This window comes from Falco punctatus (assembly GCF_963210335.1).
Source record: "Falco punctatus genome assembly, chromosome: 11".
Taxonomy (NCBI): domain Eukaryota; kingdom Metazoa; phylum Chordata; class Aves; order Falconiformes; family Falconidae; genus Falco; species Falco punctatus.
In genome coordinates this window covers 23236367-23246730 of record NC_137591.1, presented here as the reverse complement: position 1 = coordinate 23246730, position 10364 = coordinate 23236367, and the positions used below count along the sequence as shown (strand labels likewise).

General features: G+C 35.2%; 1 long non-coding RNA gene across 1 annotated transcript; it reads right to left on the bottom strand.

The window, feature by feature from the left end:
• Positions 1-2636: 2636 nt before the first annotated feature.
• LOC308071594 lies at positions 2637-9799 on the bottom strand. Its single transcript, XR_013931252.1, has 2 exons — positions 6247-9799; positions 2637-6210 (listed from the first exon to the last, which is right to left on the bottom strand). It is a non-coding gene; the product is annotated as an uncharacterized lncRNA (long non-coding RNA).
• Positions 9800-10364: the final 565 nt, after the last annotated feature.

Below are 10364 nucleotides of genomic sequence, written 5' to 3'. Positions count from 1 at the left end.
GAAGGGTACATGAAAAATTGATAGAAGTCATAAATTGAATTGCTCATAAGTAGCTAATATTTTTAGTTGTTTAGTATTAGGGAAATGCTGCTGTTGGAAGCAAAAAAATATCAGGTTTAGCTGTACTTAAACTGCAAATAGCACTCCTGTCACCTAGAAGTGTTTGTAATGCATGATGCTGAAAGCTCAAGTATTCCTTTTTTGATGGCATGGTTTACTCTAATGTGGTTTCATGATGAAAAGTATTGGCTGCTTTCAGTAACACATATTTTTCATTACTTCTTTTAGTCTGGCAGGACATTTCATGCCCTTTAAAGGTGAAAAGTTTTTCCTTCTCATCCTTTGAAATCTGTGGATCAGCAAGTCTTTAACAGATGAAAAATTCCCAACCAATCAACAAACCAACCAAAACCTGCTTGCTGGAATTAAGCTTCTTGCGGCTGATAAGCATTAGGGATGTTTTTGTGAACCACATGGGGTTCCTACTTAAGTTTTTCTTTGTTGCCTAATTGATAGATAGATCAGCTATGCAATAGGGCTTGAACCATCATGCTGCGGCACTTGGTAAGGGTACTTATGACTGGGCATGTTTGGGGCTGCATGTAATCCTTCTGGTTCAGTAATTTGTTGTCAATGTACTTTCTTTATGTGTAAATATGGTGGAAAGAAGGAGGCAGTGAAGAAGTAGAGATTTCTGCATCTTTTTTGAAGCAGAAAATAAAGCACCTGGCTCAATTTCCAGGTTTATTTACTGGTCAGTTGTTGAAACTGCTCTAAAAAGCCTTTAAACTGGCATCTGTGAAACACATTTCTGAAGTGAAGGAAATGTGCAGGATGGATTCCTCACAGTGCTGCACTTCATCAAGGGGTTCACTTACGATTTAGTCAGTTTGAATGGTTTAGAAGCAGTTCATAATATGTTCAGTGTGAGGCTCCATCTATATATAAATGGATCTGATTTAAGTGATGCTTTGTTTTCATATTAAAGAAATCTGCAATGCAGGTAATATCAATATAAAAATATTTAAAGATACAGTGAAGGTGATTGGATCCATGTTTTCTACTACAGCTATAGCACTGATCACAAAATAGGTCAGGATTTTAGTAAAACATAATGTTTCCTCAGAAGAAACAAAGGCATCTCTTTTCTGACTTAGTAGGCTTTTTGTGCCTAAGTAGTGACACACAGTACAGCTTGGCATCAGCACCTTTCTATTCAGTCTGCATCTTTTCATTGACAAAGGAAACAACAAGCAACAGAGTAATGCAGGATGTATGCATTAGAATGTTTGGACTTACTTTGTAACAGCCTGATTTCTCCATAACATTGTGAGGTTTGTACATAACGTATAGTTGTGTGTGATTTCTCACTATTTTCCACCACATGGGATACTGTGATATTGGCATGGTATTGAAGGAAAACCCAGAATGTCATTTTACAGCTAATTTAGTACTTGTAGGGTCCTTTTACTGGTAATGAATGACATTATTGCCTTTTAAAGCCTATTAAGTTTATTGTCTATCTCATAAGTATTCTGATCAAATTTAAATTTAATATATATTTTAAGCTGAAGTGCTGTATTTTTTTGCCCTAGTGGAGTGGCTAGTGGCACTTCTTATCTGTGGTATACTATCTTATCCTTGTGTTCTGCTTCTATTAACTATTGATTTCAGAGTGTAGTTAGTCTTACCTTTTTGATGTCTAGTTTCAAAAAGGGCAGAATGAGAAACAGGGGTGCTCTGCAAACATTGTGAAGAAAGAAAGAAGAGTCACCATGAAAACAGCTTCTGCATGATCCTGTCATTATCAGAAAGGAGAATAAAGACCTATGCCAGTCTTCCTTTCAGCAGAGACAGGGCCATATGCTGCCCATGTAGCTCTTACATTCTCGCTGTCATCCTTATACCTCACCGACAGAATTGTCTAAAATAGGTGTGGATCAGATAACAAAACTTCTAGGGTAAAAAAAAAGTAGATGAACATTTTTCCCGTGGCTTATTGTTCTCTCTGGTCCTTGTTCAGAGTCTAAGTATGTTGGTATGAAAACAGAGGAAACAGTGGTCTGTCTTCTGGTTGGCTTCTTCATTTGAGAAGCTCATCCAAAATCTACTGACTTGGTTGAGAGTCTTTTACCTTTTGTTACCAGTTCTTAAGCTATTCTGTAGGTCTAGCAAAAGTGCTGTGTGTTGTACTGATTAATCCAGTGATATTTCCTGTACTCTGTATTAACCTGATATTTGCTTCAGTCTGAAGATACTCTTTATATGCTTTGTGAGAGAGAAAGTTAAAATTAGCTTGGCCACCACTTTCAGGTGGGTTTTTTTGTAGGGGTTTTGGTTGTTTGGGTTTTTTTAACTTTGCTTTCTATGTTTTACATATTTACCCACTGTATTGCATTGAATCACCAGAACCATCACCCCTGCATTTTATTTTTTTTTTTTAAGGGAGAGGAACATCTGGCAAAAGAAAGTTGGAAGATGCTTCTGTAAATATCCATTTTGATCTCAAATCCTAACCTTTAGGAAGGTTAGAAGGAAATTGAAAAATAAGATACAACTTTCTGAACAGAATGTATGTTACAGTTGTGTTTGCTAAAACGGTGCAAAGAATTTTCTGTAGATTTCTTTGCTCTTAAAAAGAAAAAAAAAAACAAAACTCAACAACAACATTTCATGGTTACTGCATGACATTGTATCTATAAAAGTCAATGCTGATTAAGCCATAGTTGAAAAATAAGATCTCTCCTTCTGAAGGATGTGATAATGTCATCTGGTTTAAAGTTATGTTTGTAAACTATATTTTAACCACATATGTCTAATTGCTTCTTTTTTTGCCCATAAAGTATTCATTTTGCAGTTTAATGTTAATTCATATAGTATTAAATAAACTGGCACATATCACTACATGTGCATTTAACTAATTTCAATTAACTCTTTTACAGATATGTACAAAGGCAGTAACTTGCTGCAGGAAGAACAGTGTGTGAAATAACCATGCAAAATACTGGCAGAAATTATGTGATTTATTAGTGTGTTTCCCAAATAAATAATAAATACCAATACATATATATATATATATATATATATATATAACATTTCATTTTCAGAGAAAGAATTAAAGCATTGGTGATATGCTGCCATAAGCATAAGAGAGTTTTCCCCTTTCTGTGTTGCCTAATGCTGCAATCAGAATCGGCTCGTGTCCTGGGGTAATCCATCATGTTGATTTACAAGTGCTGCTGCCGTCTGTATTGTGCTAATAGGAAGCTCATGGCATCTGTCCTTGCACTGAAAGCAAGCCAGCAGCATAAAACACATGATTACTAGATGATGTACAATCAGTGGATAAGGGAGGGGAAGGTTGGGCAAGATTCTGGACAATTTCTGCATCTTAGTCAATGAGCTGGGATTACTTCATTCTTTTTTCATAAAAATATCTCTTATCTCCTGGGTGACACTATGCAATTCCTTAACGTTCAGATTGATCATGGTGTATTGCGTGTTCTACTCCTGTTCAGTTTGTCATGCAATCAATTTAAATTGGTTGGTTCTTTCCTACCACTATGTGTGTGCCTGTTTTCCACATGGGCCCAGCTAAAACTGCTGTAGTTAGCTCTAACCTTTTCACTAATTGCTGTGAAGATGGATGAGGGATGTTGTGCAGACTTCTTCTTTGAATCCTCTTCTATTCTACTTCCTACTGATTTAATGAATGGAGAATTTGATTTCTGAAATTAAGAATTTGATTTTGCCACCCCAAAGGCAAATCTTTTTCAAATCCCTCTTATTTTGCTCCCCTTGTGGAATACTTTTTTTCTCCAAAATTCAAGTTTTTCAAAATTCAATATTTGTGAATGGGAAGCTGCATTTTGCTTCTGTTTGTCTTCTGTCATTTTTCCAGCTTTATCTCCATAAAAGCCTCTCATTTTTGTGTTGGAACATGTTTGGGTTTTTTTGGTTGAAGGTCTGTTCAGAAAAGCCTTTCTCAAAGAACACTGTGCAAAATGCAGATTAACATTTTAGAGGACCTTATCTGAACTTCCTTTTAAGGAGTCAAGGTCATTATTCCCCTCTGGATTCTGAATGATACCTAGTTGATACAATGAGAGCAAGCTGCTAAGAATTTTAGACCCTGAAGTTAGAGCATCATCATTCAACATTCTTTCAAAACTGGTCCTGATGTAGTATGTCCCTTTGGTAAATAAATGGCAGGATTTAAATATTCTTAATTCTTCTTTGTGAAATCCACATTTACAGAAAACAGTCAGAAATGTTTGCCACCTTTTTGAGAATCGGAAACTGTAAGAACTTGGTGATCCAGTGTGTGCCTGGATGAGTGCAAGACCTCTAAGTATTTGTTCAGTATCCTAATGAACACCTGACCAAGATAGCATCCTTCTATTTTAGACATTACTTTTGTAGACAGGCACACTTTGGGCCTGAATTTTTGGATGTTTGCCAGTGTAAGCATCTGATTTCTGTAGCCTGAGCTTAAGTGATATGTTTTGAGTGGTCTTTGAGTGTTTTGATGCAACTCAATTATTTAAAATGTCTGTTTCTCCCAGTGGGCTGTAAAAGGGGATGGTTTTAAGGAGATCTCATGGGGTAGTAGAAATTATAGTCTCTTACTTTTCCTAGGAGCAATAGTGAACTACTGAGGATTACAACCCATGGGTTTGCCTCTTCATGTAGTATTGTTTGCTGGCTAGGTTTTGGGCTATCCTCTCCCCACTGCGTTTGTGATCAGCAAGAAATGATACAAGTAGGTTAACGTCTGGCAGTACCAGTGGCAAAAACCCTGGGATAAATTTGACTGGCTGTGACACAGAGATTTCTTAATAATGTCTGCCATGGCTGTGCTCTACTCCGTAAAAACTTAACCAATTTCATATAGCTTACAGCTTGTTTAAACTAGATTCCCTTTTCTGGGAATAAATTTATATAGTCCTGTGATGAGGAAATGTTTTGTTGTGCAGACAATAGTCTGCTCAAAATATCTGCAAATTCTATAGCAACAGGACAGAAACTTCAGGAGATGAGTTCTCTTCAATTTCAACTATAAATTAGATTTACTCATTGAAGTTACAGGTGTTACGATCTGTAACAAAACCTGCACTATGGATTCCTGTCAAACAGCTGGGGAGTGTAAACAAGTATACCTAAAGACAGCAAAGTCTTTTTGGAAAGTAGATATCTTGTCTGCCCTCTAGTCATCATCTTGTTAGCATAACTTTATTGAGAATTCTGGGACCAGTTAATTTTATAGTAGGAAACAGCTAAAGCATATATGTATTCCTTATGTGGTATTTTGAAATCATGGCTAGAAATAGTACAATTAAAATATAATGCAAAATATAAAGCAAGGAGTTCATTATATTTCAGAAAATATTCTTAGTAAACTGCCAAAGGCCAGGATGTTTAGTAAGATCACGTTGTGGCTGTGTAACTCAGTTTTATAATAAAGCTGAGAAATCTCAAGCTGCAACTAAAGATTAAAGGTAAAGCATTGGATTATTTGTAATTTTTTTTAGTTCATGTTGAAATCCTTTGGATGTTTTTGAAGGAAATCATATTGATCCTTTTAATTTAAAAAACACAACCATTTAAGTTTTCTTTTCCATGACAAGTTTCAGAACTAAAACCTTGACTTTTTCTCATGAATGAAATCGTACTTTCTAACCTTCCTTGTGTTTCAGCCTTCCATATTTGTCTAAAACCATGTAGAGATGTGTGAAGGTAATCTGTTATCCATCAGATGCTGATTGCTAATTTTGGCAGGACAAGGTGTTAAAGCCATTTAGTTAACATTAATATGCAGGGCACATATATTGGAAGACTAAAGATGATACATGACTCCAACTGGATTGAAAGATGTAAGAAAATAAAGCATCTTACCTCTGAACTCTCTCCTCCAATGCTGTAAATAAAAAAGGTGGGTGGAATTGTTTTGGGGTTTTGGAACTGTTCCCAAGGCTCAGTCCATCTGAAAATAATGACAAAATTTCTGCAACTAACAGTCTTAGGTAAAAATGTGTACTGCAATAAGGTATCATCAGTGGCTACTGAGATCTGGCACATTAGAATCATTATCGGATTCCTAATTCATTTATCCTTATTTAATTTGTGATTTAGTAAGAAGTTTGAAAACAAACTTGTAGTCATGTAGTTAGTTAAAGAGGAGGAAAGATGCTTTTGAATGAAAAACATGTGCTTATTGGATATGTGCGTTTTTAGGAACCTGAGAACTAAATGTGAATGTGACTTGTACTCTATTTTTTTTAAGAATAACTACTTATCTGATGAAAAAGAAAAAGGTTTTCTTGTAATATGTCTTGTAGTTTTGTATTTCATTATCATGTTTAAATAACTGGTGATAAAAAGTATAACAACTTAGATATCTCTATAATACTTGTTTGGATCACAATAAATAAAATGTTTTCCTCATTCTTTTATTTATTATATCTTGCCATTGACAAATTGCACCTTATTAGACAGTATCTGGAATCTGCAAGGTGTCAAAAATATTTGAAGAAGATGTATGAATAAATCTACCTGCTTGCTTTAACACTTAGATTTTGATTCAAGTGGCTGGCATTGCTGCAGTTCTTTTGGGGTCAGAACATTCAAAAAAATCTACATTGTTGATTGCAGATCTATCTTGTCTGCATGCCTGTTTTCTGCTACTTTAACACTTCAAACAGCTCTACTTGTCTTGCATGTCTTCTACTAGCCATTTTCTGTTGCTAAACAACAAATTTTGAGGAAAAGCATGATTTTACTGAAGAAACTAATGGGTGGTTGGTGTTAATGAACTCTTCTTGGTTAAATCTTTTTTGAAACAAAACAAGAATATCAGTTCTAAAATTAGCCTTTTGTAAGTCTTTAAAGGTTTGGGTTTTTTTTCTGATTTAAATAAAAGGCATATTTGGCAAAATTGATATTTGCTATACCTAAGAAGAAAATTGAACCTCAAAACTTTTTATGTAAATATTTTCAAAGATGTTTTACAGGTATTGGGTATTTAAGACCATATTTTTAAAACTGTGTGGGAACAGGCTGATATATTTCAATAAGGCACCTGTGAAAGCCCCAAACAAAAGTCCAGGTTCTTGATTTATATCAAGTATAATGCTAATGGCATAAGTAGCATTACATGCCATCATTCAGTAAATAATTTGTGCTTTTGCTGAGAGAGAACATGGGAAATATTTTCCTGAGGATATAAATATTTTTCATAATAAGTATTCACAGAATAACAAGAATAACAGATGTGTAATACAAAAAAAAAAAAATAATCATGTTTTCTGAAAAAAGTGTTCTTGTTTCAAGAGCATGAAGTTTAAACTGGTGGTTGTTTGGTTGGTTGGTTTTTTTTGTTGTTGTTTTGTTGTGTTTTTTTTTTTTTTTTTTAATTTGGTACACAAAAGGGCATGTGAAGACAGGAGAAACCATAAATAATGTGAAGGTCCTAGGCAGCCTGCCATTCTGACAGCATATTTTATAAACAACCATAAATAACACTCACTGCAGCATATCAGAGACAATTATACCATGCCATCAGCACTATTGTTCTGATTTGCTGGAGTCTCTGAAGAAAAGAAATACTCACCTGTCATGCCAAACCGTAAAGCTCTAATATGGTTGATATTTTTTCCTCAGGGTTCATTATGTTTGGCTCTTGTTTTCTGTGATTTTCTCTTTGTTTTGTGTTTCAAAATGCAGTGAAGAATGGACTTGGATAATTTTTCCTGAAGTATTGCTATAATAAGAATGACAGTCTTATAAGAAGAGTCTGTTTTTCTTCTGGCTCTTCCGAGCAAAATCCTTTGGTTTGGAAGTGTCTCAAGAGCAGTAGCAAAATAACACAGATTAGAAGGGTAATGGGAAGGAGGCAGAGCCTGAAGTTAGAAGGATTCCCAAGGAAAGGTTATTAGGTGTGTGTTTCTGTGATGCACTAGAGTGAGGCTCAGGTGTCTTTCTGGAGGAGAAGTGATGTGATGGAACAAATGGCACAGTAGATTGGCTGTTCAGATCTGCAGCAAGAGATGCCAAATAGCTTCATTGCCAAAGGGGTGAACCTAGGGAAGCTTTCTAATAAGGGCTGGATTATATATGGCACAAATTCCTATTGGGAATTAGTATAAATTAGAACAAATAACAGCCTTGGGAACCTTAGCATTTTTCAAACATTAAGTAGAAATATCTAACCCCGTTACCTTGGATATCTAGTACTTTGAGACCCACTGATGCCATATAACTTTTAGGGGAAAAAGTGGGTGGAAATTCTGGTGTATTTTCCTGGGTCAAACAAAAGTTTAGAAGTAACATATGATATGGTTATGCAACAAGTGATGCTCATACTCTCATTTTTCTAGTGTTAGGGACATGTAGGCTTGACTTTATTAAGGTATGTCTGCTTTGCCATCTGTGTGAAGCTTCTGCAGCAAGGTGGCATAGGTGCTAGAACAACATAACCTTGGCTGCCTGAGCCAGTGACTACCCGGGGTTTTGGCCTGGTGTATTCTGAAGATCTTAAGACCATTTCAGTCTGGTGGTTTGTGTTGGTTTGCAGGGGGGTGGGGTTGTTAATTTGGTTTGGTTTTTTTCTGGGTTTAGTTAAAATTACTTCTCATGTCTAGATGAACCACAACTACAGAGTAGGTATAGTGTTGGAAATTTAAGAGGTCAGAGTTCTTTACTCACTTGTTTATTAGGCATCCTACATCACTTCATAAGGAGAGGAAGCCTGACCTGATATCCTGGCCAGAATGCAAGTTAAACAATTTGTTTGGTCTACTTCCAATTCCACAGACTGATGTAGTCTTTGGCCAGTGTTTTGAAAAGCTCTTTAATGTTATACATAATTTAAAAGCTGTTATTTCTCAAGTGAATTAATTGTATTCTATAGTTCACAAAGCTTTTGAAGAAAAGTTTTGGAAAACTGAAGAGCATTGTCTAATGTCACTGTATTTCAAAGCTGATGCTGTTCCTCTGGAATAAATAAATAAGCTACATTATTTAGCTAGCCCACAGCATGCAAAACATAGAAAGCATAATTTCATAATTTATGGACACTTTTGACAAAACAAGATGATTTTCTGTCTTGCAGGAAGTATATGACAGTAAGAAGTATAATTCAACAAATTAATGCAAATGGATAGTTATTAGATGGTAGCCATCTGGAGTAGAAGCAATATTGGATGGAAAGTTTCATAAGATTAATTTTGTGTGTAATGGGTAGAAGGTTACTCCAAACTATCTGATTTGTAAAAAACTGCCTGTATTTTCTGAAGTTTGAGCATTATTGTAAATGTAAAACAATTATTTCGCTTTGTAAACCAGTAATCATAAAACATTTCTGTGCAAATATTGTTTACTCTATTGCTCACAAAATGTGTTGATTTCTTCCTAATTATTTATTTTACACATGTTTTGGATTTTTCCAGTCCCAATACAAAATTTTGGTATAGGCTGAGTAATGAGCTACTAAAAATATTTGAGGAATGATGGTGCTGAGAGTTAGTTTGGCCAATGAAATGGGACAGACACACATACCTTGATAAGAGGAATCCTAGACAATTACCAAGGTGCACTTTGGGCTTGCTCTTTTCGATCCCTCTGATTACAAAAGAAACCCATCAGTTCTTCTGATAAGTAAAAGGCTTGGCTGTTTCTTAACTTCACAGGCTGTTTGTTTACAAAACAAACACTATAAATTGACGATATGCAGGATTTAAAAAAAAAACAACAACAAACTCACAGGATTTATGATTAAAGAGCTTGTGCTGTGCTTTTTTTTTTTTTTTTTTCCTGCAGGCTGCTGTGTGCGCAAGAATGCTAGCTTCCAATTGTGCAAGATATTCCCATAGGATTTTTCCAGTATACTCAGTGTTTAATCTTTTATAAGACTTTCAGCAGATGGCTTCAGCATTGTGTATAGTCATTGTAATTTCTATGAACACAAACATTTAATCACTTATCTCTGAAACAAATCCAGAGTTCCATACCACTTTCTATTGAAGCTTCTAATTTAAGGAGGCTTTTGACAACCTCTTCCTTTCCAAATGGCTCTTTGACTGTTGAAGTCCAGGAGCTGACCTTTTATTGAAATAATATCTCATCCAGATGTAACTCAGATGAAAATTAGTTGTCAGAAGTAACTGCATAGAATCCAGCCCCCACTGGATTCACTGGACTACGTCTAGGTAAACTAATTCAGATTATATAGGTATAGATTCACTAGGTCAAAAATAATAAAATCATAAAAAAGATTTAGGCAGAAAATTGTCATTCTCTGTAGAATATCAAAGTCTAAATCTGAAACCAATGCTGCTAAAAAAAAATGTAATAGTTATTAAAATTAG